This window comes from Macaca mulatta, chromosome 9 (genome assembly GCF_049350105.2).
Source record: "Macaca mulatta isolate MMU2019108-1 chromosome 9, T2T-MMU8v2.0, whole genome shotgun sequence".
Taxonomy (NCBI): domain Eukaryota; kingdom Metazoa; phylum Chordata; class Mammalia; order Primates; family Cercopithecidae; genus Macaca; species Macaca mulatta.
The window spans coordinates 128,677,909-128,686,032 of NC_133414.1; positions in this window are offsets into that span (position 1 = coordinate 128,677,909).

Below are 8,124 nucleotides of genomic sequence, written 5' to 3' on the forward strand. Positions count from 1 at the left end.
CCAAGATCATTTGTCCTATACAGTATCCTGTACCCAACTCCCTGTCTGCATTGCTTTTAGTCATGAATATTTGCCCTAGGTAGAGTTGATGATGTTGCTGTTTTCGTAATATTTTCAAATAATATCTTTGTATGCTCAGATAAATAATTGATCTTTTTCTAAAACAAGCATCAAATAATGCTTTCCAGGATGAAATCAATTAATTTTGCAATTAAAGGTAGAAATAAACCCACAGCTATAGCCATTATTCAAAATTACATTTCTTGTAGTAAAAACTGTTGCAAATCACACCATCACACAGAAGCCAAAAAACAAGCCAAAATGATAATGATACCTGTTATATTGGGGGAGAAAACGAAGAATATGCTATCAGCCAAATTCCCTTATCAGACGACCACCATAGATGTTACATAGTATCACTGGCATATTGTTTACTATCCGGAGTGTGCTGGAGAGATGTCTCACATTACAGCTGGATGGCCCATTCATGTGCGGACTTGGAATTGGTTCCCGGCACACAAGGCACAAGGAAGAGTGCTTTACACATTTCATTTTTTTGTCTACTTGATCACTTAATTTTCATTGAACGTTGTTTTGTGAGCCATAACACAGACCAAAAACAAGGCACTGGGATCTACAGGGATAGAACCCCATCTGTGTTTACATCAGGGAAGAGTGTGGCTGTTAAGATATAAAAGGTGGCAAAGAATTCTAAATTTCAGAGAATGACTGCTGGGTGGTCAGCTAAATGCTGCATGTTCCTAATAAAATGTTGAAAGACGCTGGGCACAGTGGCTCACACCTGTAATCCTAGCACTTTGGGAGGCCAAGGCAGGTGGATCACGAGGTCAGGAGATTGAGACCATCCTGGCGAACACGGTGAAAACCCATCTCCACTAAAACTACAAAAAAAATTAGCCAGGTGTGGGGGCAGGCGCCTGTAGTCCCAGCTACTCTGGAGGCTGAGGCAGGAGAATGGCGTGAACCTGGGAGGTGGAGCTTGCAGTGAGCCAAGATCACGCCACTGCACTCCAGCCTGGGCAACAGAGCAAGACTCCATCTAAAAAAAAAAAAAAAAAAAAGTTGAAAGAGTGAAAAATGGTAACTTCAATAGAAATCTCTCTTAGCCTTTACCTAGCCAAATCATTGTTTTCACTCATTTTCTCCATTCTTATGGTCAACTCCATTCTTACCTCTGAGACTACTGATCATCTCATCTCCTTGAAACATTTTCTTCTCTTTGTCTCCAGGACACCACTTTCCCTTGGTTCTCCTCCATCTTCACTGGCTGTTCCTTTTCAAGTCTTCCTCATTTCCCTGTGCTTGTAACATTTTAGGGCCTTAGGGTTTAGTACTTGAACCTCATCTAAACTAATGGCTTTATGTGAAACAGATGAACCCCAAGTTGATATTTCTTACCAGGACCTCTCTTCTGAACTACAGAATAACTGCCTACTCTCCATCTCCACTTGGACTATAAGAAGACATTTCATTTTAACCATGCCCAAAACTGAACTCTGAATCTCCACCCCAAACCTGCTCCACTGACATGCAGCCTTCCCAATCTTAGTTAATGCAATTCCAGCTTTCTGGTTGCTCAAACCAAAATTTGGGGGTCTTAACTCATCTCCATTTCCCCAACTCCCGTCCAAATCCTATCAGTCCTGTCTTCAAAATATATCTGGAATTTGGGCAATTCTCATTATTTCTGCTGCTAGCATGAAAGAGTTCCGGGTCTTAATTATTCACAGGACCTATGACAGCAACTAGGAGTCATGCAGAAAATATACAACTGACAATGAAACAAGGCATGAGTGAATGAATGAATTACCAGGATCAAAATATCAAGAGAAGGTGAATTGATAGAAACATCCGGTTGTCAGCCACCCTTAACAGAATTCAATTCAACAAATAGTTTCTGAGCACTTAGCATGGGCCAGGCGTGTAAAATTTTTTCAGTTTTATTGAAGTGTATTTTACATACAAGAAAATGCGCCCAATTTAAGAGTAAGGTTCAATGAGTTTTGAAAAATGTATATATCCATGTATACAATCAAACTCTTGAAAAATGTATATGTCCACATGTACAATTAAACATTTCCATTATTTTCTGAAAACATTCCCCTAATTCACCCCCAACCCAAGCAGATGCTGACCTGCTCGCTGTGATTATAGATTAGTTTTGCCTGTTCTAGAATGTCATGTAAGGATAATAATGTGGTATGCATACTTTGTTATTGTGTTTCTTTTATTTAGTTTAAGATCCCTGAGATACATCCATGTTGCTGCATTTATTCATAGTTCTTTTCTTTATATGTGAGTCGTATTCTATTGTATTAATATAGCATAGCTTTTTTCCCTTCACCAGTCAGTGGACATTTGCATTTTTTCCATCTTGGGGCTACTATGAATAAAGCTGCTGTCTTAGTCCATTTTGTGTTGCTATAACAGAATACTGCAAACTGGGTAATATAGAAACAATAGAAATGTATCTGGCCCATGGTTCTGTAGGCTGGGAAGTTCAAGATCAAGTGGCTGCATCTGATGAGGGCATTCTTGCTGTATCCTAACACAGTGGAGTGTGTCACATGGCAAGAGAGCATGCAAGACAAAAGAGGTGGGTGAACTTGCTTTCATAACAAACCTAATCTCAAAAAGACAATCCTACTCCCACAATAAAGACACTAATCTATTCATGAGGGCAGAGCTCTCATGACCTAATCACCTATCTAAGATTCCATCTGTTGCATTGGGGATTTATATTTCCATCACATAAACTTTCAGGGACACATACAAACCATAGCAACTGCTACAAATATTCACATAAAAGTCTTTGTGTTGACACATGCTTATATCTCTCGGGCAAATACCTAAGTATGAAATTGCTGGTTAATATGTAAGTGATTCTTTAATTTTATAGGAAACTGCCAACTTGTTTTCCAAAGTGATTGTTAATTTGATACTCCCACTAGCAGTTTATAAAAGTTCCAATTGTTCCACATCTTTAGTATTGTCAATTTTTGCCATTTTTACTTGCCTGTAATGGTATTTCCTTGTGATTTGATTGTACATTTCTCTGATGACTAAAGATGTTGAGCATCTGTTTGCATGCTTATTGGCCATTCATAAATTTTTTGGGTGAAGTGATTGATTAAAATTTTTGCCTTACTTTTATTAGGCTGTTTGTTTTATTAAGTTCTGAGAGTTCTTTTCTAAGTCTGAATATAAGTCCTTTGTTAATGTGCTTATTGCAGACACTTTTTCCCAGTCTGTATCTTGCCTTTTATTTCCTTAACAATGTGTTTTGAAGACTAGAGTTTTAATGTTCATGAAACCCAGTTTATCATACTTTTATAGAGTAAATTTTATGTCCTGCTTTGAAATCTTTGTCTACTCTAAGGTAACAAAGATTTTCTCTTATGTTTTCTATTAGAAGGTTTTGGGTTGCTTTTTACATTTAGACCTATGACTTTCAGCACTTTGAATAAGCTATTCCATTGTCTTCTGTCTCCATTGAGAAGTCTGAGGTTATTCTTACCTTCTTTTTCCTGTAGGTAATGCATCTTTTGGTCTCTCTGTCAAACTTTGATTTTTTTTTTTTTCTTTATCATTGGACTTATTTTTTGCCTTTGTGTGATTTTCACTGGATTTATCCTGATTTAGATTGTCCAACTTCTTGGTTATGCTTTTCATATTCATTCCTTCAGTTGTTTGTTTATCCATTCAACACGAATGTGATGAAAGCCAACGTACCAACCACTGGGAAAGATGCTAACATGTCACAATGAGGCCCAGAAAATTCCAGATTTCTCTGAGTTTACAACCCACAAATGATGGTGATGGTCTCGAGCAAGGGAAGCTCAAAGAGAAGGCTTTCTTCAAGGGAACAGGGTTACCAGTCTAATCAGGGCTGAGACATGAAGGGTTGTGTAGGAATTTGCTATGGTTCCTATCCACTGGAATTCCTCCCTTGTCTCTTATGCATTCTTTCTTTATTTTAACAATTCCCTTGTACACCAATAATTTTGTTGATTTTCTCTGTACCTGTAAACTTGAGCAGGGGACTAAATTATTTTTGACCACTTTTGACCTACAAACATGGCAGTTTCAATGATTCGACCTGTATCTCTGACACTGTCAGGCTAAATGACTCTGGTCTTGTAAAGTATAGTATCATTTTGTTGTCTTTTAAAAATTCATTGGAAGCAATATATCACAAAATCATCCTAGTTCCTTCTATCAAACATTTCCCTTTCAGACTATTTTTTCTACACCATTTTTTCAAAGTTGAATCATATTTTCCTTTCTTATTGATAACTCCATCAGATGGTGGGGTCGCTGGTTCCTCCTCTGTGCTTTTGCCTGGACCCCTCCCCAGTTCCTTTTGTTAGCTTGTTTATTCTTTCCTCCATGATACTGCTGAGAAATAAATTAGTTCTACAGACTATCAAAGTAACATATCAACTGCTTTTCTAGAAGGAATAAACTCTTGAAGGATTGCTTTTATTTCACTGTTTTTGAGGAAAAAAGCAAGGTTATACAAAAACTGTATGACCTGGTAGGCTCTTGGTATTTGTTCATAAGGCTATTGTCATCAAATCTGTAAAAACAATGCCCACAGACCTGCACAGAGAATTGTAAACTAAAAATGGGCAGCGAGACTAGAACCTTCACTACAATGAAATTATAGTGATTCTTAGCATTACATAATCACATATCCACTGCCTTTCTCATCTTCCCACAACTACTGTGAAAACACTGCCTACTGTATCAACCTTGGTTTACCCACAATTAAAATTAGAAATACATTCTTAGAACTTTCTCTCTTTGCATGCCGCTTTTCCATGGTACTCCTCAAAAAGATAAGCTTTACCTATAAAAGGACCTTTCGTTGCTATTTGGTTGTGTGTGGAACCTGACAGAACTGCCACGGTGAGTCAGGAACATGTTTTCCGGGCCTAACTTATCAGGATGCACCCATTTTCCCAGAGAGGGCTAAATGAACATGAATTATGCCAATCTTGTAAAAAAAAAAAAAAAACTTAGCCAGATTCAATCATGTTTTTAATTTTGTGTAGATGCTGCTACTCTGGACTCTTTCACTGCTGCTGGGAGCAGTAGCAGGTAAGAAAAATATGAATATGGAGCTGGGAAAGATTCACTGTTCAACAGTCAAGAGGGCTATGGCAGCTGAGTTCAAGCCATGATGTGGATGACGAGTAAAGAGAGGGAGATGCATGGCTAACAGCACGGGTGCTTGCAGTAGGGTTGTCAGATAAAATCTAAGACGCCTAGTTAAATTTGCATTTCAGATAAATGGCAACTGTTTCCCACAAACGTGATATATTTATATTGAACATGTTATTGCTTATTTGAAATTCAAATATATATATGCAAGTTAAATTTGAATATATTTATTGTTGTTGTTAAATCTAGCCACTTTAGCTTAGGGTCAAGTGAGGGGTTTGAACCCTGGTTCTGCCACCTACCACTTGATTATCCTGAGCAAAATCATTAACCCCTCTGTGCTTCAGAATCTTTGTCTGTAAAATGTAAAGAATAGGATTCCCCCTCTCCCATGATGTGAGAATTAGGTCAGATTAGTAAACCGTCTTGCCTAGCACCTGGCACATGGTAAGATTTTGAGAAAAGCAGCGCCCACAACAGCTACTACTCTTACTCCTACCATTAATCTAGATTTATCCTACTCAGGAAAGAGAACCCTTCTTTGGATTGTTCCTTTACGGAGTGACATTCAAGCCTAGAGTTGTGTTAAACTATGGATTTTTTGTTTGATTGTTTGTGAACAGCTTCTTCATCACAGGAATGGAGATGACCTTCAGTACAGCAAGGATGGAGACACACAGGTTTTGCGACCTTTCCATGAAACTCAAGCTCTCCATTCAAAGCCCAAAGTTATATGGGCCCAAAGTCCGAAGTACCAAGGGCCAAAGAAAACATTTGAGTTTAGAGGCTAAAAGGAGCCTCAGATTGGGACTGGACAGAGACACAAGGGAAGTGAGGTGATCTTATGTAGTAGATTTTAGGAACAGTAGCCTGACTGTAACAGTGGCGTTTTCTGTGAGTGTTTGGCTAAGAGGGTGTTTGGGGAAACCGAGGAGGAAAATCTGCCGCAAAATGTAAATTAACTCACATTTTGGCAGAGAGGCTATTAAAAAGAGTGTTCTGGTTAAACTAATACCCTTGAAACACATCTAGGAGACTGCAGGAACAGAAATCTGTTACCCAAGACTCGGCTGCTTCAGCAATGATGCCCCGTGGTCAGGAATTATGGAAAGACCTCTCCAAATACTGCCCTGGGCTCCAGAGGGTGTCAATACCTGTTTCCCTCTGTACACCAGCGAGAACCCACACAACTTCCACGTGTGAACGCTTACTGTTTTCAGGACAAAGTTCCATCTGTTTATGTAATAAGGATACTGAATATACACATCTTTTAAAGAGAACAAATCAGATAATGGAATTGCATCTATAGACACTTTTAGGGCAGTGATCTGAACTGTTATTTTATGGAACTTTTTATAAAAAGTTCTTTAACTTCATATTATTTTTGTTCCACCTTCATGGTACCATTTAACAAATGGTACCATGAGGTACCTAAATATGAGGAGATTTATATATATTTTTATATACATAGTATGAGATTTATACATATTTTACTCTATACATAGTAAAAAAGCCCAATATTATATGTTTATATAATCTCCCAATTATATATATATATATATCTCTATATTAGATGAGTAGAGTACCGATATATAGAGATACACGCACACATACACACAAACGCACAAAGCCTTCCATTGTGTGAAAAGAAGATCCTTACCACCAAGATTATAACAGATAAATTATCCCAAGTTGAACAATTGCAAACATGTTGTGATGACCAGGAAATAGCAACATAGTGATGATTGAGAATAGCGTGGTTGTAATGGGAGAATCATTATTCGGAAGGATCCCTGAATGGTAGCACTCTTGTACTTACCGGCTCTCTCCACCTACAAATGGCTTTGTTGGCTACTATAAGAAACTGACAAGAAACACTTTTCTGCCTAAACAGGAACTCCTTGCAGATCTCCATCAACTATCAGGCATTTCCTGGGTCCAGACAGTGGTTATTTAATAACTAATACTGAGATGTTTCAAAATTTCAGCAAAAATTCCTACCATACTGATGCATTACAGCATGTCCCAGGCCCCCGTTTTTCACTATATATATATATATATATATATATATATATATATATTTTTTTTTTTTTTTTTTTTTTTTTTTTTTTTTTTTGACACAGGCTCGGAACGGTGGTTCATGCCTGTAATCCCAGCACTTTGGGAGGCTGAGGTGGGCGGATCACCTGAGGTTGGGAGTTCGAGACCAGCATAACCAACATGGAGAAACCGCGTCTCTACTTAAAAAAATACAAAAATTGACCGGGCGCGGTGGCTCACGCCTGTAATCCCAGCACTTTGGGAGGCTGAGGTGGGTGGACCACGAGGTCAGGAGCTGGAGACCATCCTTGCTAACATGGTGAAACCCCGTCTGTACTAAAAATACAAAAAAATTAGCCGAGCGTGGTGGCGGGCGCCTGTAGTCCCAGCTACTCGGGAGGCTGAGGCAGGAGAATGGCGTGAACCCGGGAGGTGGAGCTTGCAGTGAGCTGAGATCGCGCCCAGCCTGGGCGACAGAGTGAGACTCCGTCTCTAAAAACAAAAATTAGTCGAGCGTGGTGGCACGTGCCTGTAATCCCAACTACTGCGGAGGGGGAGGGGGAGGCAGGAGAATCGTTTGAACCCAGGAGGCAGAGTTGAAATGAGCCGAGATGGTGCCATTGCACTCCAGCCTGGGCAACGAGAGCGAAACAACGTCTCTAAAAAAAAAAGAAAGAAAAGAAACAAAGAAAAATTGGCCGGGTGCGGTGACTCAATCCGGTAATCCCAGCGCTTTGGGAGGCCAAGGTGGGCGGATCACAAGGTCAGGAGTTGGAGACCAGCCTGACCAACATGGTGAAACCCTGTCTCTACTAAAAATATAAAAATTAGCTGGGCGTCATGGGAGCCTGTGATCCCAGCTACTCGGGAGGCTGAAGCAGGAGAATCGCTTGAACC